This window comes from Canis lupus, unplaced genomic scaffold (genome assembly GCF_011100685.1).
Source record: "Canis lupus familiaris isolate Mischka breed German Shepherd unplaced genomic scaffold, alternate assembly UU_Cfam_GSD_1.0 chrUn_S1798H1995, whole genome shotgun sequence".
NCBI classification, from domain to species: Eukaryota; Metazoa; Chordata; class Mammalia; order Carnivora; family Canidae; genus Canis; species Canis lupus.
In genome coordinates, this window is record NW_023330654.1 from 1 (window position 1) to 23,498 (window position 23,498).

A 23,498-nucleotide genomic window follows, 5' to 3' on the forward strand; every position below is an offset into this window, starting at 1 on the left:
CTTTTCCACATTCATTACATTCATAGGGCTTCTCTCCTGAATGGCTTCTATAGTGTACAGTGAGGTTTGACATCCGAGAGAAGACTTTCCCACATTTACTACATTCATAGGGCTTCTCTCCCGAATGGATTCGGTGGTGGATGGTAAGATAGGACTTCTGAGAGAAGAACTTCCCACATTCATAACACTCATAGGGCTTCTCGCCTGTGTGCACTCTTTGATGTCTGAAGAGGGATGAATTATGGGAGAAGGTTTTCCCACATTCACTGCACCCATAGGGTTTCTCTTCAGAATGACTTCTGTAATGTATTGTGTAGTAAGACAACTCAGAAAATAATTTTCCACAGATGTTACATTCATAGGATTTCTCCCCTTTTGGAAGCGACTGGTGCCCATTGAAGGTTGAACTGTCAAGGAAGATTTTCCCACACTCATTACATTCATAGGGTTTGTCTCCCAAAGGAGCTGTAGGATGGTCAGTGAGATATGAGAACTGAGAGAGTTTCCCGCATTCACTACATTCGTGGGGTTTCTCATCTGTGTGTACCTTCCGATGTCTAATGAAGGCTGAATTTAAATTGAAGGTTTTCCCACACTCGTTACATTCATAGGGTTTCTCTTCTAAGTGACTTCTGTAATGTATAGTGAGGTATGACACTCGAGAGAAGAACTTCCCACATTCACTGCACTGATAGGGTTTCTCTCCTGTGTGTGTCCTCTGATGTGTAATGAGGGTAGATTTTCGGTAGTAGGATTTCCCACATTCATTACATTTGTAAAGTTTCTCTCCTGTATGCGTTCTTTGATGGTCACTGAGGGCAGACTTGCGGGAAAAGGATTTCCCACATTCGTTACAAGGATAGGGTCTTTCTCCTGAATGATTCCTCTGGTGTAGGGTGAGATGGGTCTTCTGGCAGAAGGTTTTCCCACATTCATTACATTCGTAGGGCTTCTCACCTGAATGAGTTCTCAAGTGTTGGGTGAGATGTAACTTCTGACAGAAGGTTTTCCCACATTCGTTACATTTATAGGGCTTCTCCTCTAAGTGTGATCTCCGATGGACAGTGAGAGTCCCCTTTTGACTGAAGGATTTCCCACAAACATTACATTCATAAGGTTTCTCCCCTGTATGGGCCCTTTGATGTATGATTAATTTTGACTTTTTACAGAAGGATTTTCCACATTCGCTGCATTCAAAGGGCTTCAATTCCATCTGTGATCTCTGGTATACATTAAAACTTGACATCTGGATGAAGTCTGACCCAGAGTCATTCCATTCATAGGGCTTTTCCCCTATATAAGCTCTCTTATGAGCAAGGAAAACAGCTTCATTGTCTAAGGCTTCCATGCATTCATTATATTCAAAGGGTTTCTCCAAAATATTAATTTTCTGAAGAATACTTTCTTCATTTTGAGAATAGCTTTCCCCATTTTGATTACATTCATAGGGTTTCCCTCCATGGTACATCTTCCCGCATTCACTACACTCATCAGGTTTCTTTCTTGCATAGCTTCCATCACTAATAATTAATTCTGAAGTAGATTCTAAATTCTTTCCACATGAGACACAAGTATGAGATATTATGCTTGAAGGAACAAGGCTTGTTTCCACATTATATGTTTTATCAAATACATTCTCTCTCTCTTCAATCAGGGTTTTGTCATTGACAGAAATAGCTTGCCTTGAATGTTCTTCTTCATTTCCTGGGATTCTCTCTATCAGGTCATCAACCTTCCAGACTTCTACAAAGGAATAAAATTAAACAAATTTTGAGAATCTGAACACACAGGTATCAAATGGGAGTGTTACTCAAGTGCCCTACTGTGGAGCTGACTCTGGCTTTACAGCCAATCTCCACAAATAAAAATCATCACAAGTATACAGACCCCCTTTCCCCTTGATTTGTCACATAAGACAGACCCCCACACACACATGGGAGTGGGGTGGGGTAGGCACAGGGAATGGATGACGGGGGACAGGACTCAGCACTAGAAAAAAAAGGGATAGTAAACTCACACTGAACACAAGTACCTTTGTTACTTCACAAACATGTTCAAAACTGGTAGAAAAGGTGAGATAAACCCAAGAACTGGTGAGCAGAGGGCAACATCACTGTAAGAGCACAGATTAAGGCAGAAATGGGAGGTCTCTTGACTACGTCAGTTCAGCGAGAGAGCAAGAGCAATTGATGCATGAATGTTCAAAGAAAACATCCAAGTATGGATTACACTGGCAGTAAGAGATAGCAATTATATTAAACTGTGAAGTACTACTTCATACTAAGATTACTATGATGACATCCTCACTGGCCCACACCCTTCAAAATCTGTCTTTCTATTCTGCACATAAATCCAAATAAACATTTTACAAATTCCTATCTCCTCATCTTTAGAGATAATCCTACAACCAGGGCTCCAACTCCCCAGTCCTTGTTCACATTTACCTGGAAGCAGATATCTAGGCATATAAATATCCAAAGGAAATGTAAGATGGGACCAGATGACAAGAGACCAAGCCACTAACATCAGCTTTCAGAAGTGTTCCCATGGCTGACTCAACCCTAACTGCACCTGTTTGCACAACAGAGTAGGTGGCTAAAAGAGCAGAGATGAGGCTACCTCGATTCAGATCCATCTCCAATGTACTACTGGCTGGGTCTTGAGCAAGTTATTTAACTGTGCTGCAGCTTCACACAGCTGAAATGTGCCCAAAATACAGCACTGGGAAAGGACCAACTGAGTGCATGTAAATCTCTCAGAACAGTATATGATAAAAAACAAACACCATCGATTTTCTTTCAATTTGCTGACTTAAATTTCATATCAGTCACATCACAACACTGAGTCCTGAAAACCAGCAAGAGTTGCATAGGTGCAGATTTTGTTTAGTGTAAAACCTTAAATCACAGATTTCTAAAGCTGCCCCTACAGGATTAACTTTTATTTCTATGTCTCTCACAAATTTTTGGAGCCTCAGAGCTACTGTTAGCTGTCTTCATCCACAATCAGTGCAACACCAACTGTTCTGTGCTCAGAAATTTACACTACTCCTGGGCCCCAAAGTTCCAAATACCAACAGGAAAACAAAAAAACAAAAACAAAAACAAAAAGAACAACAACAAAAAACAGAAGTTATCATTTACCAGTAAGATTTTTCATTACCTGGACTCACAAATATATTCAAACTATCATTTCACCAATCTTCCAAAATACCTTCTGCTACAGGAAGCCAGGCTATGCCCATTTATTTCCAACCACCAGCCTGTACTCATGCTCTTATTCACCAATATGGCTTCCAGCAGTAGCTATACTTAACATCTGTTTATAGTTCAGGGGAAGCTTTAAAAGATTTATCAAATCACTTCTTACCCACTTAACTTCCATTAATTTTTAAAATAGCATGATTACAAAATTGCATGTAACACATACTTGAAAGTAAGTACTCTATATGAAAGCTCCATCTGAACAACCCAGGCAGCCATGTTCCCCTTTCCTAACTAAACCCGGTATCTGAGAAGGGTATGGCTACATTTCCTAGTTTTCCTGGACTCTGTGATTAGAAGCTAAAGTACTTCCTAACTGATCAAATGGGGTGCTTTCAGGTACCACCTTAATCCTGTTTTTTGTTTTTTTTTTAAGATTTTATTTATTTATTCATGAGGGACAGAGAGAGAGGCAGAGACATAGGCAGAGGGAGAAGCAGGCTCCCTGCAGGGAGCCCAATGCATGATTCGATCCCCAGATCCCCAGACCCTGGATAGTCTGGATCACGCCCAGAGCTGAAGGTAGACACTCAACTGCTGAGCCACCCAGGCATCCCCACCATCCCCATTTTATCAAATCCCCAGTTGAGGATAAATTATGTCTCAACCGATCAGTAATAAAGGGCTTTCATCCCTAGGTTTTCAGTCTGTGAAAAATCTACAGAATGCCTTCAATATGTCACATATCAAAGCAGAGTGAAAAGATCCTTACTCTTTGGGAGACTTTAATTCAGGTAGAGAAAGGCTCAAGTAACAAATACACAATCATATCTAACTTTTGTGGTAACTGTGGAATGGGGATCAAGAGAAGGAATAGACAAATGTGGTGAATGAGCAATTAAGGAAAGCTTAAATAAGAGGTGAACTTTTTTTTTTTTTAGAGGTGAACTTTTAAGGGTAAAGTTCTAGAGGTTCTATTGCACAATAATGTGAATATAGTTAATTATCTTTGAACTGTATGCTTAAAAATGTTAAAATGGTAAATTTTGTTATGCATCTGTGTTTTTCTGAGCCTTGATATTTCTTTTGGGGTAGGTTTTTAAATTTTTTATTATTTATTTATTTATTTATTTTTTTAAAGTTTTTTTTTTTTAATTTTTTATTTATTTATGATAGTCACAGAGAGAGAGAGAGAGAGAGAGGCAGAGACACAGGCAGAGGGAGAAGCAGGCTCCATGCACCGGGAGCCCGACGTGGGATTCGATCCCGGGTCTCCAGGATCGCGCCCTGGGCCAAAGGCATGCACCAAACCGCTGCGCCACCCAGGGATCCCGGTTTTTAAATTTTTTAAATTTATTTTTCAAATTCAAATATAATTAACATACAGTGTTATATTAATTTCAAGTATATATTGTTATCTCTTTATAAGTACAAAAAAAGAAGGAAAGAAATCAATTTGAGTAAGAAAAGTGCATGTGGAGGGACTATGATAGTCTTGAAATCTAGACAAAATGGGATTTAACAAGAGTCTGGGGAAACAGGACATGAATTTTGATGGGCAACATCGCATCATATTGGTTGGGACCTGAAAAGAGAATATAAATTCTATTTCAGAAGACACAGAAGAAAGACAGGCTCATCCTGTCAGCCCAGTGTTAAATCAAGTGGATATTTCAGATGAACAGCCTTTGCAATTTTCAACTAGGATTCACTGTAATCCAGGTATGAGAAAATATCCTTTACGATGATGTCAGAAGAAATTAAGAATATGCAGGAACTTTTTAAAGCATTTCACAAAAGATAAGAAACAGCAACCTTTTTAAGGGACCTGAAGAAAACTAAAGAACGGAAAACAGGCTCCTTTCCTCTATTAGTTGTTTGAAGCTCAGAGGTCATCATGAATGACCCACGAACTATGCCATCCAGGAAGTTCACAACCGAGAGACAACTTCAGGAGACACAAATGATCACTGATGTTCTTCGTCCCAGGAAGGCCACAGTAATTTGGGAACAACTAGCCACAGCGTACAAGACCACAGCACGCGTCAGCTTTTTATTTGGAATAGGAAATTCTGGTGGTGGCAAGACAACAGGCTTTGGCATGATCTAGGATTCCTTGGATTATACCAAAAAAAGGGAACCAAATACAGACTCACAAGACATGGCTTATACAAGAAGAAAAAGACCTTCAGGAAACACTGAGAGAACGCAAGAGCAGGACGAAGAAAAGTCAGGGGGACTGCTGGCAAATGGTGAGCCTGAGACTGGAAGACAGAAGTAATGACTCTGCAGTGACTTTATCTGAAGTGATTGTGAGGATTTTTCATGAGGATCAATACACTCAGAACTTTTCAAAAAAGAATGGCCAACGGGGTCCTGGGGGCTAACCTTACTTATGAGTGAACACTCCCTGCATATCCCTGGTGGCTGCAGGCGTGGGAACACAAAGGAATGCAGGGGGAAAAGAAGAAGGCCTCACTCATTGCCGCTCTGCCACACCGAAACCGCTTAAAGCACAAAGCTGAACAAAAATCAAGATGGTTGCACCGATGCTGCAGCAAAGCTGGATTTTATTTTTTAATTTTTTTTTTTTAATTTTGTAAAAGATTTTATTTATTTATTCATGAGCGACACAGAGAGAGAGAGGCAGAGACACAGGCAGAGGGAGAAGCAGAGTCCATTCAGGGAGCCTGATGTGGAACTTGATCCCAGACTCCAGGATCATGCCCTGGGCCAAAAGGAAGGGGCTCAACTGCTGAGCCACCCAGGCATCCCAAAGCTGGATTTTAAAGTACGCTTTTCTCTCACTCCTGCAAACCTTCCTTACCATCCTTCTTAGCTTGTGGTCTCAGGACCTGGCTCCACCCTGAAAACAACTGCTAAGGCTGGCAGCATATAGACAATTCCTGTGAAACCGGCTAGATCCTCTATTTCCCTATAACCCCCCACCTCAAACCCCTTCCTCGCAGTTTGTGAAGGCCACATCCCACTGCAGCCTCCTCTGCCTGACAAAGCAACAAGCTCTTTATTATTATTTTTTAAAAGATTTTATTTATTTTTTCATGAGAGACAGAGAGAGAGAGAAGCGGAGACATAGGCAGAGGGAGAAGCAGTCTCCTCACAGGAAGCCCGATGTGGGACTTGATCCAGGAACCGGGATTACACCCTAAGCCAAAGGCAGACGCTCAACCGCTGAGCCACCCAGCTGTCCCAGCAACAAAGCTCTTATTCCTCTTTATCCCCAACTGTCTTCAAGTTATATTTGGGCTCCGAAGCACGGGGGGCCAGTTTTCAACATCATCACCACGGGAGGACTGGCTTAGAGGCCTGTACTCATCACTGCCCAACAGCACACAGATGCACCCATGGCACGGCAGTGGCCGCCCTCCGCCCTCAACCAGCTCAGGGAGGGGACAGGTTTTGGTATCTGAGTGGTACTTGGCACAGAGAAGGGAGTGAAAACAGGCAGAAAACCAGCCTGAGGCACTTCACAGCAAAGAAGAATGAAAATGGAAGACAAAAAGAACGAATGAGAAAGCCTCAAGTTCATTTTTCTCTTAGACTTCTGAATGCCTGCAAACAACGGAATTCTGTACTCTCACGAGTAGGTGAGTTACTAAGAACGCAGGAGGAAGTGACTGGATCCTTGGCATTAGCTGGCACGGAAAATGCCTTCAGGTGTACATCAAATGTAAAATCAGGAGAACAGCCTGCCTGCTGCACTGGAGGGAGCAACGTGCTGCCTGTGCCCTGGGATGTGTCGCTGAAGCACGAGAGGCAGAGGCTCGGGGTGTGACCATGTTCACAACAATACCATGCTAACTTACCCAGATGACTCTGACATGGCAGTTCACCTTCAGCTACCCATGCTCCTCTCCCTGTTCCAATTTGAGGATCACTTTCGGTTTGGTGCTGTCATACCCTGTGAGAACAGAGGCAGACTCAGATGGGCTGCTGGGCTCTCTGAACTCTGAGTCTGAGATCCTGTCCCAGAGGCCTAGAGGCTACAGGATAAAATGGGCCAGTTTCGCACCTTTGCAAAGTCAGAATGCTTCAATGGAGGCAAACGTACAAATACCCTATCTGGTGCCCAAAAGGAGTGAAAAGGTCCTATCACTTATTCTTCAACCTGAGGGAAAAATTAAATAGGCAGTTGCCCCTCATACCCCACCCCCCGGGGCAGCAACCCAGACAGCAAGCTCTTCTCACCCACGGAGACGAGATGGCTGTAGTTCTCCAGCATCACATCCCTGTAGATGGTCTTCTCATTGGGCTCCAGCTGCTGCCACTCCTCCTGGGTGAAGTCCACCAGCCACGTCCCTGAACGACACTGGCCCCTGTAATGGCATTGCGTTGGAAAATAGTAACATGGAAGAGGTGTGCGTGCATAGGAGCTTACCAAGTTCACTGATAAAGCCACCTGTAAACATTGAAAACCTGACTGTATGTTAGACCCTGAATGAAAACAAACCACAGTGGAAACACACTGCCTCTTGGTTTTCACATGACCCCTAAGAAACCAAACCCCCAACCAGAAAACCAGAGTTCTTGTTGGTTCAGTTCCAGAGTTTTGCAACTGAACTGAGTTCTGGGGACATTAAGATGAATAAAATAGCATTTCCTGCCCTCAGTAAGCTTCTGGTCTGGCAAGGAAACACAACATGGATAAACAGGCATTTGATCCCTGGACCTTCCCTTCAGCACCTTTGATGGGGGTCTGCCTGTAGGACTGAGGGGGAAAGAAGATGCAGAGGTGTGAACATACCAACGGCAGGAACAGTGGCAAGCAGCGACACTGAAGAGGCTGGTAGGAGGAAGAGGGCGGCGGGACCCTTTCTTAGGGCAGCTCTCTACAGTACAAGATGATTCTCATTCAGGAGAATAAACTGCACAGTTACCTCCCTGCTCCCAAAACAAAACCAAACCCCCCTAAAAGTCCAATTTGAAGAAATACAAAAACAGAATCTTGGAACACGAAGGCTGTTCCCTGGGCAGGAATTTCTCTGAGGAGACTCCTGACACAAGGAGTTGAGGAGAAGACGAAAACCCGGAGCTGCTGAAGGCAGGGCTTTACACTCAGCACACACTGGGCGCCAGCAAGAGTGGACTGCGGGCTGCCCTTGAGAATCCCAGGCCCATCAAGAGGGCCCAGAATCCCTGCTGGCAGCCGAGGTGAAGAGCAAGTAACCACAGGAGCACCTGAGGAGCCCGAGCAGCAGCTCCATTTTGGTACCCAGAGCAGCCAGATGACAGTTGGCTGTGAAAACCTCTTGGCCGTGGACACCGCGGCCATACACATGGAAGAGTGCAACATACTTCAGGCCTCCACATGGAGGTGGTGGTCACACATTCACTGGCCAAATAGACTTCAGTCTGTGATAAATGTTTAAACCGGAAGGAATATGGGTGCAATCCAAGAGTGTCTTGGGCAAAACCAGGACACACACATTAACTCCATCTGTGTTGAACATGGGTGATCTTCCTGAAGGCAGCTCTCAGAGAACTACACTCAGAGGAAAGCGACTCAAACCGACTTAACCATGTCTCCCAACTTTTGACCGGTTCAAAACAGGGGTGGTGCCTACAGATTCTGTGCCTAAGGAGACACAATCCACAGAAGAAAAAGATAACCTAGAAAATGGGAAAAATTTCTGCCAACTATGTATTTGGTAAGGGATTCATACCACAATATAGAGAGAACTCCTAAAGCCCAACAACAGATACCTACATGATTCAAAATGGGCAAAAGACCTGAACAGACATTTCTCAAGACAACACATAGGTGTCCAATAAGCACGTGGGAAAATCCTCCACATCACTAGTCATGAGGGAATGCAAATCAAAGCCACAATGAGTTACCACCTGCCATCTCTTAAGATGGTCTAATACCAGAAAGCCAGGAAATAAACACATGTTGGAAGAAATTAGAACCCTCGTACACTGTTGGTGGAATGCAAACTGATGCAGCCACTGTAGGCATGAGAGCTCCTCAAAAATTAAAGATAAAATTACCATATGATCCAGCAATTCCACTTTTGGGTATATACTTAAAAGAACTGAAAGCAGGGTCTCAAACGTATTTATACACCCATGCTTGTTGCAGCATTATTCACAACAGCCAAAATGCAAAAGTAATCCAAGTGTCCATCAACATATCAAGAGACAAGTAACATGTGGTCTTTATGTACAATGGAGTAAAATCCAGCCTTAAAAAGGAAGAAGATTCTAGCACCGGGTACATAATCCTCAGTGAAATAAACCAGTTACAAAAAGACAAATACTACATGATTCCATTTAGGTGAGGTACTTAGAGCAGTCATAATCATAGCTACATAATGTACAATGGTTGCCAGGGGCGAGGCGAGGCAGGGTGGGAAGTTAATTATTTAATGGAGACAGAGTTCCAGTTTTGCAAGATGAGAACGTTTTCCATATTGGATGGTGGTGATGGTTGCACAACAATGTGAATGTACTTAATGCCATGAACTGTATGTTGTAAAATAGTTAAAATAGTAAACTTTACATAATGTGTAATTTAACAATAAAAAAAAACGGAAAACGAAGAAAAAAGCTGAAGTGATGTCTATCTAAATATATTTCCCTAATCCATTAACTTCCAGAGCTCTGCAGTCATATCCCCTCCATAAAGAAAAGAGCGAAAAGGGGTCATTATTGAGTATATTCATGTTAGCTAGTAGTAATTTTTCTCTCAAAAACTGAAAAAAATCAAGAATCATCAGCTAATTGAGGAGGAAAACGTGTAAATAAAAGATAAGCATCAAGATGAGCAGCTCAACAATGATAGAATCAATTTTCATAAAGAAAACAACTTACATTTTTTCTAACGATTTACATTTTTCAATAAATTAAGAAGGATACTTCTTCCATAAAAGGAGAACATTCTCCAAAAGCAGTCAGCAAAGATTACTTAGAAATTAAAGATTAAATAATTTAAATTAAATTATTGAATTTTTTAAAACTCCAAGAGGCTTAAATAACAAACGAGACACAGAATATGCAATTTAGGAAATCTCTCAGATAACAAGAAATTGAAATGATGGAAAAAGAGCTTGAGATACAAAAGCCATATGTGATAGGTTCAAGTTTTCAGAAAGAGAAAACAAGAAGGATGGACACAAAGAATCAAAGACAGAATGGTAAATGATACCTGAGCTGAAGGATAGCATAAGCCTTCACTTCACAAGGGGCCATCCAATTTGCAAACAAGAATATTGGGGGGGAAATACAGATCTAGAAATTTCCTCATAAAATGCCAAAACCAAAAAATAAAGGAAAAACTTCTAAAAAGTTACAGGTGGGGAAAAAATCACCCCTCTAACTGCCTTGGTAGTTAAAAAAAACAACCCTGGTAACCCATTCTACTTCTCACCTGAAAAAAAACCCTTGGACAACTGCCTATGACTTGTGAAAGAAAAAAGATTTTGACCCAGAATTGCACAGCAACCCAAGCTATCATTTCAGCCCATGAACATTAGACACTTCAGGAAAGCAAGGCAATTTATTATCAAAGGAAACACTTCTCTCAAAATGTTCAAGATATATGCCATTCTAATATGGTTAAGAAAATACTTTTTTCCTCCACAAAGATGCCTGAAAAAACCTTTAACAATATTCAAAATACATACGTGATTTAAAAAAACCTTCAAGAAAACAGGAATGGATACTTCACTAGCACAAATATATGTATACACACACACTCTTATATCCTACCTAATACGCATAGTATGAGTGATACACATAGACATCTCAATCACATGCAAGCACATTTATGTGTAGGTTATATGCTCAGGTATATTTATGCAGTCCTCTCAGTTCTAAAGTCAGAGTTTTACTTAATGGACAAACACTAGAAGCCTTCCCAGCAAGACCTGGAACAGGACAAAAATGCTCACTATCTCCAGCTGGAAAAAAACAATTAGAGGCATACTAATCAATAGAGAAAGAATAAAACCATTTCTATTTGCAGGTGATATACTATATCCAGAAAACTCAGAGAATCAACAACAAAACCAACTCAATAAAAGAATATTATTAGGTAAGAGAATACAAAAATCAACACATATAAAGCAACAGCCTGGCTGGCTCAGCTGGAAGAGCATAAGACTCTTGATCTTGGGGTCGTAAGTTTTCGCCTCATGTTGGATGTAGAGATCACTTAACTTAAACACAAGGAAGAAAAAGAAAATCATTAAAAAAAACACACACACACAAAACCCAACAGCCTTTGTTACATTATTAGACTAAGACAGAATTCAAACATGCACACAGTTTATGGAGTAACAGAAAAGATAAAACTGTTAGTAAGAAATGTACCAGGGGATCCCTGGATGGCTCAGCGGTTTGGCACCTGCCTTCAGCCCGGGGCGTGATCCTGGAGACCTGGGATCGAGTCCCATGACAGGCTGCATGGAGCCTGCTTCTTCCCTCTGCCTGTGTCTCTTCTGCATCTCTCTCTCTCTCTGGTCTCATGAATAAATAAAATCTTAAAAAAAAAAAAAAAAGAAAGAAATGTACCAAATCTATCCTAGGAACATTTAAAAACACTCCTGAAAGACACAGAAGCAACACTGAAACAAATAAATGAAAAAAAAAAAAAAAAAAAAAAAACAAAACAAACCTCAAAGAACAAATAAAAGATGCTCCTTGTTCCTGGACAGGTCAACTCAATAATACAAATAGGTAAATCACCCCTACTCTCATTATTTTATAGATATGTGATACCAACAAAAATACCAAAAGCTTTTTTCCTGGAACTAGGTGAGCTAGCACTAAAGTTCATATGGGGGGGGGGGGGGGGGGAGGGAGATCAAGAACTAGGAAAATCGCCAAAAAAAAAAAAGAAGCTGTTTAGGAGGCCTAACCCCTACCAGACTTAAAAAACACACAACCTTCATGATTAAAAGCGTTTGTATTGGCATATGGATGGAGATGGATCAATGGAATAGAGCACAAAATCTAGAAATAGACTTGTGTTATTACATGACATATCATGAGAATGCGTGATATCATAATACAATATAACAATCCACAGAACTGATTTTTAATAACACTGTTAGAGCAACTATAGTCATTTGGGCGTGGACCAAACTAATCCATGCCTTATACTATGTAAGAAAAAGTCCAAGTGAATCACTAATCTAAATATAAAATATTAAACCACACAGAAAAAAAAATAGGTGAAATTTCCCTATAACCAAGATGTGGGAAAAGGTTTCTAACTATGACTAAAAATATAGGAGTCAGGACTGCTTCCAACCAAGATGAACAAGGAGCAGATTTACCCTGCCTCCTGAAAGCACACTGAAAAACAAATATACGAAACACTGGTTTTTAAGAATGGATCTTGAAGCAAACGAAGGACAGGAATCAGAGATGGGAGATAAACAAGAGGAGGCCTGTTGTACTGCTAAGAGGACTTCCAGCCCTGGAGCAGGGAGGGAGAACTATGACAGAGGAAGGAAGGATTGACAAACAGGGTAAACACACAGGAAATAACCAGCCATACAGAAAATCATTCATCTACTGAAATGGGCCTAGAACAGATGTGGATGTTACAGTGGTAGAGAACTTTAAAATAGTTTACAACTGTATTCCTCATGTTCAAAACATTTGAATAGGAAGAGGGAAGACATAAAAAAAAAAGACTCAAATCAAACTTCTACACATAAAGACTACAGTGTCTGAAATGAAAATTACACTGCACTAGATTAGCACAACACGGAAAAAAAACATCAGTGAACAACAAGCATAGCAACAAAAGCTTATGTAAAATGAAACACATACAGAAAAAGGAATTTAAAGAGAATGAAGAGTGTCAGTGGGTTGTGGGACAACTTCGACCAGTGAAACAAACAAGTAAGAGGAATCACTGAAGGACAGATAGAGGCGGGGGAATATTTGAAGAAATGTGGTAAAAAATTTCCCAAAGTTGATGAAAATCATAAACACAACGGATCCAAGAAGTTCAATGATCCCCAAACACAGACATAAAGAAAACAATATCAAGAGATAACACAATCACATTGCTCAAAACCAGGAATAAAGAGAAACATTTAAAAAGCAGCTAGAGGAAAAACAAAGACAAAAACCACATAGAGAGGAAGAAGGTGAGAGAATGATGTCACATTTCTCTTAGAAATGATGTGAGAACACAGTAGAGGAACATGTCTGAAGAATACGAGAAAAACCAGCAAACCTCCCTTGAAACAAAACCAAGGCAAAAAAAAAAAAGCATTTTCTGATATGAGAGCTGAAAGAATTCATTAGCAACTACAAGAAATGTTCCAGGGCCCCTGGGTGGCTCATTTGTTGATTTCAGGCTCAGGTCATGATCTCAGAGGCCTGGGATCAAGCCCCAAGTCCAGCTCTGTACTCAGAGCTGAGTCCGCTTGGGACTTCTCTCTCCCTCTGCCCCTCCCCTCCACTCTTGCTCTCTCTTCCTCCCAAATAAATAAATAATGCTTAAAAAAAAAAAGTGTTCTAAAATCTATAAAGAACTTATCAAACTTAACATGCAAAAAACAAATAGTCCAGTTAAGAAATGGGCAGAGACGTGAAGAGACATTTTTTTCCAAAGACATCCGGCATTCTTTCAAAGAAGATATCCAAAGAAGACAGACACATGAAAAGATGCTCAACATCACTTATCACCAGAGAAATATAAATCAAAACCATGATGAGATATCACCCTCACAACCTATCAGAAAGGCCAAATAAAAATTCAAAAAAACAACATCCCTCTTCTACTGTTGGTGGGAATGCAACTGGTACAGCCATTCTGGAAAACAGTATGGAGGTTCCTCAAAAAGTTAAAAATAGAGCTACCCCTAGGATCCACCAATTGCACTATTGGCTAAGTATTTACCCAAAGGATATAAAAATACAGATTCAAACATTCTGATGTTTATATCCGCATTATCAACACCAGCCAAACTATGAAGAGAGTCCACACTTGATCTTAGCCAAAAGGCCGAGAAGCGATTATGAAGAGAGTCCAAATGTCCTTTGAGTAGTGAATGGATAAAGAAGAAATGGTTGACCATAAAGTTCAGGGTCCACTTCTGGATTCTCTATTCTGTTCCAATGATCTATGTGGTCTGTTTTTGTGCCAGTACCACACTGTCTTGATGACCACAGCTTTGTAGTACAACCTGAAATCTGGCATTGTGATGCCCCCAGATATGGTTTTCTTTTTTAAAATTCCCCTGGCTATTCGGGGTCTTTTCTGAATATTCGATAAGGAGGGAAAGACTATCCATTGGAAGAAAGACAGTCTCTTCAATAAATGGTGCTGGGAAAATTGGACATCCACATGCAGAAGAATGAAACTAGACCACTCTCTTTCACCATACACAAAGATAAACTCAAAATGGATGAAAGATCTAAATGTGAGACAAGATTCCATCAAAATCCTAGAGAAGAACACAGGCAACACCCTTTTTGAACTCGGCCATAGTAACTTCTTGCAAGATACATCCACGAAGGCAAAGAAACAAAAGCAAAAAATGAACTATTGGGACTTCATCAAGATAAGAAGCTTTTGCACAGCAAAGGATACAGTCAAAAAAAACTAAAAGAACAACCTACAGAATGGGAAAAGATATTTGCAAATGACATATCAGATTAAAGGGCTAGTTTCCAAGATCTATAAAGAACTTATTAAACTCAACACCAAAGAAACAAACAATCCAATCATGAAATGGGCAAAAGACATGAACAGAAATCTCACAGAGGAAGACATAGACATGGCCAACATGCATATGAGAAAATGCTCTGCATCACTTGCCATCAGGGAAATACAAATCAAAACCACAATGAGATACCACCTCACACCGGCGAGAATGGGGCAAATTAACAAGGCAGGAAACAACAAATGTTGGAGAGGATGCGGAGAAAAGGGAACCCTCTTACACTGTTGGTGGGAATGTGAACTGGTGCAGCCACTCTGGAAAACTGTGTGGAGGTTCCTCAAACAGTTAAAAATAGACCTGCCCTACGACCCAGCAATTGCACTGTTGGGGATTTACCCCAAAGATACAAATGCAATGAAACGCCGGGACACCTGCACCCCGATGTTTATAGCAGCAATTGCCACAATAGCCAAACTGTGGAAGGAGCCTCGGTGTCCAACGAAAGAATGAATGGATAAAGAAGATGTAGTTTATGTATACAATGGAATATTACTCAGCTATTAGAAATGACAAATACGCACCATTTGCTTCAACGTGGATGGAACTGGAGGGTATTATGCTGAGTGAAGTAAGTCAGTCGGAGAAGGACAAACTTATATGTTCTCATTCATTTGGGGAATATAAATAATAGTGAAAGGGAATATAAGGGAAGGGAGAAGAATGTGTGGGAAATATCAGAAAGGGAGACAGAACGTAAAGACTGCTAACTCTGGGAAACGAACTAGGGGTGGTAGAAGGGGGAGAAGGGTGGGGGGGGGGGGAGTGAATGGGTGACCGGCCCTGGGGGTTATTCTGTTATGTTAGTTAAATTGAACACCAATAAAAAATAAATTAAAAAAAAAGAAGAAATGGTTGTATATACACAATGAACTACTTAGGCATCAAAATGAATGGACTCTTGCCATTTGCAATGACATGGATGGAAGTATACTATCCTAAGTAAAGTAAGTCAGAGAAAAACAAATACCGTATGATCTCATTCATATTGGAATTTAAGAAAGCAGATGAATATATGGGAAGGGGGAAAAAAGAGGGACACAAACCATAAGATTCTTTTTTTATTCTAAAAGATTTTATTTATTTATTCAGGAGAGACGCAGACAGAGAGAGAGAGACAGAGAGAGAGGAGGCAAGAGGACAGAAGCAAGCTTCATGCAGGGGAGCCCGACGAGGGACTTGATCCAGGGCCTCCAGGATCAGGCCCTGAGCTGAAGGGCCGCTCTAAATCCCTGAACCATCGAGGCTACCCAACCATAAGATTCTTAAGGACTGAGAACACACTGAGGGTTGATGGGGGATTGGGTGGGGAGGGGCTAGAAGGGGGAATGAGTATGAAGGAGGGCACGTGTGATGAGCACAACGTGTCTCATATATGTGGTTAATCACTGAATTCTCCTGAAACCAATACGGCACTGCATTTTTCCCTAACTAAAATTTAAATAAAAAATTAGGAAAAAAACAAAAACAAAAAAACCCCGAGTGTTCAAGAAAGTCCATCAGGCAGAAGGAAAATCACAGGAGATCTAAACCTGGATAGACAATAAAACATAAAGAAACCAAGAGTACCAGAAATGGTAACTATGTTATTTTCCTTATTCTTTACAAATATAACTCTTTACCTAAAAATCACAATATCTTCGGGGATTCATTCTACCTGTAAAGTAATATCAAACAAGAACATAAGGACCAAGAGGGGAAAAAAATGGAAATAACAACAAGCTCCCTATAGTTGAAGTGAAACAGTACATTACCTGAAGATAAAACGTAAAATATTAAAGCTGCATATTACAAACCCCAAAGCTATAAAAACATAACAGTGTTAGAGCTAATGATCCCGCAAAAGATGTAAAATGGAATAAAAAAAAAATACACAATCCATTCGAAGGAAAGAATTCACAAAAGCAAAAAGAAACAAAGCCAAAAATACAAAGAGAAAACAAAACCAGACTACAACCTAACTGGTTATATCAATAATCAGATTACATATAAGGTGGTTTAAGCAACCCATTAATAAGCAGAAACTGTTAGACTGGATTTAAACACCAAAATCCAACTAACTGCACTTCAAATATAAAGATGGAAATAGGGAGATCCCTGGGGGGCCCAGTGGTTTGGGCGCTTGCCTTTGGCCGAGGGCACGATTCTGGAGTCCTGGGATCGAGTCCCACGTCGGGCTCCCTGCATGGAGCCAGCTTCTCCATCTGCCTGTGTCTCTGCCTCTCTCAAGATCTCTCTATCATAAATAAATAAATTAAAAAAAAAAAAAAAAAGGATGGAAATAGGCTAAAACTGAAGGGTGACATCACACACAACACGTCTCAAAAGCAAGCCAGACTGGCTACATGACAATGTTATAAAAATATACCACGTCTGGAATTCACCCATCAATCAATATTCTTGATTTTAGTAGGTATAATCTGAAGAGGGACTTGACAGATGACATCTGCTGTCAAATGATTCAGATAAGAATATATATATATATATATATATATATATATATATATATATATATATACACACACACACACACACAAACACACACACAGCTAATAAAGCAAATGTGGGGAGAGGTAAAAAACTGGAGTATCTGGGCAAAGGGAACATGGGAGTTCTCTAAGATCCTTGCGACTGTTGTGAAAGTTTGAAGTTTTTTCAACATAAAATGTTGAATAAAAATGAATGTTATCAAATACATAGAGGATGTTGCAAAAGGACTCAGAAACCCATGTGAAGGGATTCCTCTGGTCAAACACAGAACCACTTAGACATCAACAGAAAAACGACTTCAATGTACTGAAATACTTAAAATATGTGTAAACCCATGAGCTCATAACGGTAACAAATGAAACAAAGAAAATCCCAGTTGCTTAGGAGCCCACTGGATATTGTGAAAATAATCTTGTCTGTAAGAACCACAGAACTATTTAAAGAGATGTTGTTCTTTAGGAAAGTATTCTAGCTGGGAAACAAAGAAATGGTAAAGTAACATAGCACCATCTGTCTCCCCTAAAGAATTGGGGGATCTTGGCAATGAACACCAACCAATAGATGCTAACGTCACAAAAACAAAGGAAGAAGATATGGCCCTCGAGGGGAAAGCGGATAGTAGTCATGAGCAGCAAAGACTTGCAAAAGAACTGAACAGAACTGGGTCAACGTCCAGAGCTAACTACCAATTATAGAAGGCATATGGGTAATGACAAAAGTCGTCGAGTTAGAATGACAGCAACGAGGTCCACACAATCCAGACTACGGGAAACACAGGATAGACAAAATTTCTTCAAAACATAGATTACAAAGCAGAGTAACATAACACACATACAAGGAAACCATCAGTAAATGATTATAAAAGACTTAACCACCTGGAGAGAGTGGTCTCTGTGTGTATGCTGATTGAAAGAACCATCTCAAACACATCCAGAAGATGGCGAAACTTTCAACACCAGATATTATATACTCAGAAAAATAGGTATTGCAGGTTACCCTCACCTACTTTTTCAAACACCCCTGATCAGTTAAAGAGCAAAAATATCTGCAGGTGAACCTTTTTAAAAGCCAAGCAGGGATCCCTGGGTGGCGCAGCGGTTTTAGCGCCTGCCTTTGGCTCAGGGCGCGATCCTGGAGACCCGGGATCGAGTCCCACGTCAGGCTCCCGGTGTATGGAGCCTGCTTCTCCCTCTGCCTGTGTCTCTGGCCTCTCTCGCTCTCTCTGTGTGTGACTATCATAAATAAATAAAAAAAAAAATTAAAAAAAAAAAAAAAAAAGCCAAGCAAAGGGAGACTCCACGAAGAAAAGACACGTGGAAGTAATACGTCAGACGAATGATCACGGGAGGTAAGAGCTGGATGATGTCTGATGCATCTGACTGTACTGAGATCACCGCTAATCTTTTTTTAAAAAGATTTTATTCATTATTTGATAGTGAGCAACACAGTGAGAGAGATAGCAAGAGAGTGAGAGCACACACAAGTGGGGGGAGGGACACGAGGGAGAAGCAGACCCACAGAGCAGGGAGCCCAACTCGGTGTTCGATCACAGGGCCCCAGCGTCATGACCTGAGCCAAAGGCAGACACTTAGCTGCCTTGAGTCACCCAGGGGCCCAGGTCACTGCTAATCTGTAGCAATACGTTCCAGAGAGGGGTGAGGACAAAATCAAGATGCTAAGAATTGAAATGGGAACGGCAGTGACTGCATATTTACTAGGGAATACCTCGCTGTATTATGTACTGCACACCCCGAACAAGTAGGAATAACAGAAGCCACCTGAAGGATGCGCAGGCCATTACACTCACGACTCAGCTTTTACCCCTGGACAAAACAGTAACAATGAAAATATGTCTCCTTGGAATCACCGTATTTTGGTGCCTGGAAAAATTATACATACCAGGTCCTCGGTTTTTATAAACAAAAAATATGTAATCAGTTGCAATGATTTAATGTGATCATTAGGAAGCTACCAGCAACTACATCAATTTCACAAACACAGTTTCACAAGTCCTAAGAAACCTTTTAAGCCCACAAGTTAAAAAATTGTTTCCCTCTTATAAAAATTGAAATCATGTAACGCACCGTACCCTCCTTTTCTCTGACGACCAGGCACATGAGTCAACTATGTAGCCCTACCCCCATAACTCTGCACACATGAATTCCACAAAAGACTCTGTGCTAATCTGACAGGGTGAGAAGTGCATGTTACATGATAACGTCTTTTATTTCCATACTCCCATTTTAAAATCTGGACCCATATAAATCTGCTGAAATGCATTACAAAACCAAGCACGGACACAGGAAAACTCACCTGGGATTCATTCATTTTCTGCTGCTCTTGGAAAACCATAGACTGTTAACGGTGGACCTGGGGAAGAAGAAGAAATGATAGAAGTCACTGGTCATCCTGCATAATACCTCCAAAGAAATCTCATTCCCTGTGAACACTCAGAAGAGGCTAAAAATGTGAGAAAAGAGAAAGGTACAAGAGAATTGGGGTCCCTCCCACGGATCACGAGGTGATCAGATGCGTTACTCTTTCTTTTTCTTTTTAAGATTTTATTTATTTGTTTATTCACGAGACCCAGAGAGACAGAGAGAGAGAGAGACAGAGAGAGAGAGAGAGAGAGAGAGAGAGAGGCAGAGGACACAGGCAGAGGGAGAAGCAGGCTCCATGCAGGGAGCCCGACGTGGGACTCCATCCTGGATCTCCAGGATCACACCCTCCGCCGAAGGACCCGTGAAACCACTGAGCCACCCGGGCTGCCCTAGATGGGTTACTCTTCAATGGTTAATATAACATCGGCTCATTTTTCAAACGTTTGCCTTCATTAAACTAACGCTGAAAAAAACCCTCCTCTTCACGGTGGCTCTCTCCGTCTTTCCTTACCTCTTCAAATGACTTAAAATCACGTATGCACAGGAACAGAAAACACCAGGTCTCTAAAGCAGGGTAAAAGGTGCATCAAGGCGCACTTGTTTTCCAATGCTCCTCCCTTCACTGGCTTGTGCGCTAGCTACACCGAAGAACCCTTTTGATCACGAAACTAACAGGGCGGCCAGCACGCGCGCCCAGGAGCTCAGGCCCGAGAGCAAGCCCACCCACGGACCCCGTCGCCCTGGACAAGCCGCCTCCCTTCTCAGGCCCAGGCTCCTCTGTCAACCAGGCAGCCGCAGCCCGGCCCTCCTCGCACACCGGCCCTGCGCTCCACCGGAGATGCCCCAGGCACAACGCAGCCGGCTCCGCACCACACTCCTGGGCGCTTAGAGACCCGTCTGCAGGCTGGACAGGGCGACGGCGCAGCAAGCGGGGGACGGGGCAAGGGGAGGCGGGAGCCCCCTTGCGCCCCCGGGAAGCCGGGACCCCACGAGTCCCGCGTCCCGGGGGAGCGCCAATCCCTCCCCGCCCCGCGCGCACTCTGGCCGCCCGGAAGATCCACAACCGCCAGGAGGCCCGCGAGCGCACGACCTACCCCGTCGGGACCCGCCGAGCTGCCCCAAGGCTCGCGAGGGATCCGGGGCGGGGGCTGCTCCTCCTGCGCCTCCCGGGGCCGCCGTTCCCGGGGCGCCGGCTCTGGAACTAGCGCGCAAACTCACTTCGGGCCGACCACCCTCCGGGGCCCCAAACGGCCGCCTGACGCCTCGCCGTCCTGCGGCCGCAAACCGGCCGGACCGGGCCCCGCCGCCGCCGCCGCCGCAGCCGCGCCACTCGACCGCCCGGCTCCTCCGGCCCAGGCCCCGCGGGCTCCGGGGCTCGCGCTGGGGGGATCCCCGCTCGCGCACTCCGCCCGGCCCGCGCGGACCCGCGCCCGCTGGGTGCCGGCCCGGCCGGACGGCGGACCGCCCCGCGGGTACCGGGGAATCCTCGGCCGCGGAGGCCGAAGCCTGGGAACCGCGGCGAGCGGTGACCTGCGCACGCACAGGAAGCGAGAGCAGCGCGGCCGCACTGCGCCTGCGCCAACACGCACACAGGCCGAGCTGCACATGCGCACCACGGCGCCGGCGTGCGGCCCCCGGGTCTGCGGGAGCCCCCCTGGGGAGCGGCACCAAACACCCGGACTCTGTTTCCCGGGAGTCCAAGCGCCACACGCTAGGGGACGTCTCGAAAGTCTCCACCTCCTCGGGTGGGTAAGAAGCACCGTGTCAGAGGATTGACATCCGGACCCTACTGCCCGATGTCCCAGTCGTCTTCGCTCCCGTGAGGAATCGAGGAGACGTGTCGCTTCTAGCAGCGGCTGTGCCTGCGTCCTGGATCCCTGGTCCTTTCCTTGCCCTGAGGTCTGTCTGTCGGCTTGGCACGGAGACTTCCACAAGCAGGAGAGGACGGGGAAGGGTGCACGTGTGCACGTCACTGAACTTTTGACAAGTTGCACCAACACACTGGGATACGATTACTACTCAGCGAGGACATAAGAGAGGCGCATGGTTTCTCCAAGAAAGGAGAAGCAAATAGAAAGGTAGCTTGTCCAAGTTGCACAACGAATGCAAAGTACAGACTGTGGAACAACCGGGTTTCACACCACACAAACCCGAACCATATCCCTGGGAATTTGCCCGTCCGACGAATTAAATGTCTGTTAGGTTAAAGTGCCATGTTTTGACGAGGAGGTCCTAAGGACAAGGATTGAGCAGTATTTTGGGGGAGAGATTATATAACGGCGCGCCTGGCCAAGTGCTTCTTCGACGCCGCGGGGTGGTGGAGATTAAAAGGAGAATCTCCCGGTCGCCTGGGTGGCTCAGCAGTTGAGCGTCTGCCTTGGCTCAGGCGGTGATGCCCAGGTCCAGGGTGGAGTCCCGCATCGGGCTCCCTGCAGGGGGCCTGCTTCTCCCTCTGCCTGCCTCTCTGCCTCTCTCTGTGTCTCTCAGGAGTAAATAAATCTTAAAAAAAAAAACAAAAAACAAAACCTTCAAAAAACCTTCTCCTGCCATCCAGAAAATCCTCTCCACAAATATAGAAAGAAGAGAACGATTGTTATGTTGGTTTTTTAAACGATTTATTTGAGAGAGAGAGAGGGGGGAGAGAGAGGGCGTGAGAGCAGGGGGAGGGGCCAGAGGGAGAAGAAGAGAGAATCCCCAGCTGACTCCAGGCTCAGCCAGCAGCCCCACGGAGGGCTTCATTCCACAACCCTGACATCCGGACCTGAGCCCCAAACCAAGAGGCAGCTGCTTACCTGGCTAAGCCACCCAGGCCCCCCCATCCTACCGTTAAATAACCTTTAAACCAGACTGTGTCGCCACATCACAGGCAAACCACTAACAAGTTTGCAAGGAGAACCCGGAGGACTTGTCTTTCCTTGTAGCTCAGCCCATAGTTCTCATCCTAAGTGGTAAACCTGTTTCACACCTACAGGACTCGTCAGCACCATTTGCTATGCATTTTTTCATAGTTCATCCTAAATTCACCTGGTAATCGGGGTGCTGGTCCATCCTAGTTGTCTCTGTGTGAAGGAGGAGAGAAAAAAGTTCTTACCTTTCTCTGTCAAGCAGGTAGTTTACAGCTCATAGCAAGATGCCTAGAGACCATGCTTACCCCCTCCCGGAGACACAGAGGGACACTATCTTCCTTGAGGTTTACAGGTCAAAGAGATGGCTCCCAGGCCCTTAAGAACAACCTTCCTGGGTTGTAATGTGGGCAATACAATTGTTCAGCTTCAAACGATATTTAGATACATATGAGATCAACAGAGGAAGTATTTATATTACAAGTTTACTCAGGTAATGCTTTTATCTTTTAAAAGATTTCATATTCCTGAGACACCAGAGAGAGGGGAAGAGACATAGGCAACTGGAGAAGCAGGCTGCCTGTAGGGGGCCTGTTGTCGTGTTGTGGGACTCCATCCCAAGACCCCAGGATCACCACCTGAGCCAAAGACACCCGCTCAACCAGAGCCACTCAGGTGCCCACTAACACTCTTATGTTTTTGTGGGTTTTTTTTAAGATTTTATTCATTGTTCAAGAGAGACACAGAGAGAGAGAGAGAGAGGCACCAGACACAGGCAGAGGAAGAAGCAAGCCCCCGGCAGAGAGCCTGATGCAGGACATGATTCCAGGAGCCCGGGATCACGACCTGAGCCTAAGGCAGATGCTCAACGAC

At 43.4% G+C, this 23,498-nt stretch overlaps 1 pseudogene; it reads right to left on the bottom strand.

Annotated features, from left to right (window-relative positions):
- Positions 1-3: 3 nt before the first annotated feature.
- LOC119878668 lies at positions 4-21,071 on the bottom strand (annotated as a pseudogene).
- Positions 21,072-23,498: the final 2,427 nt, after the last annotated feature.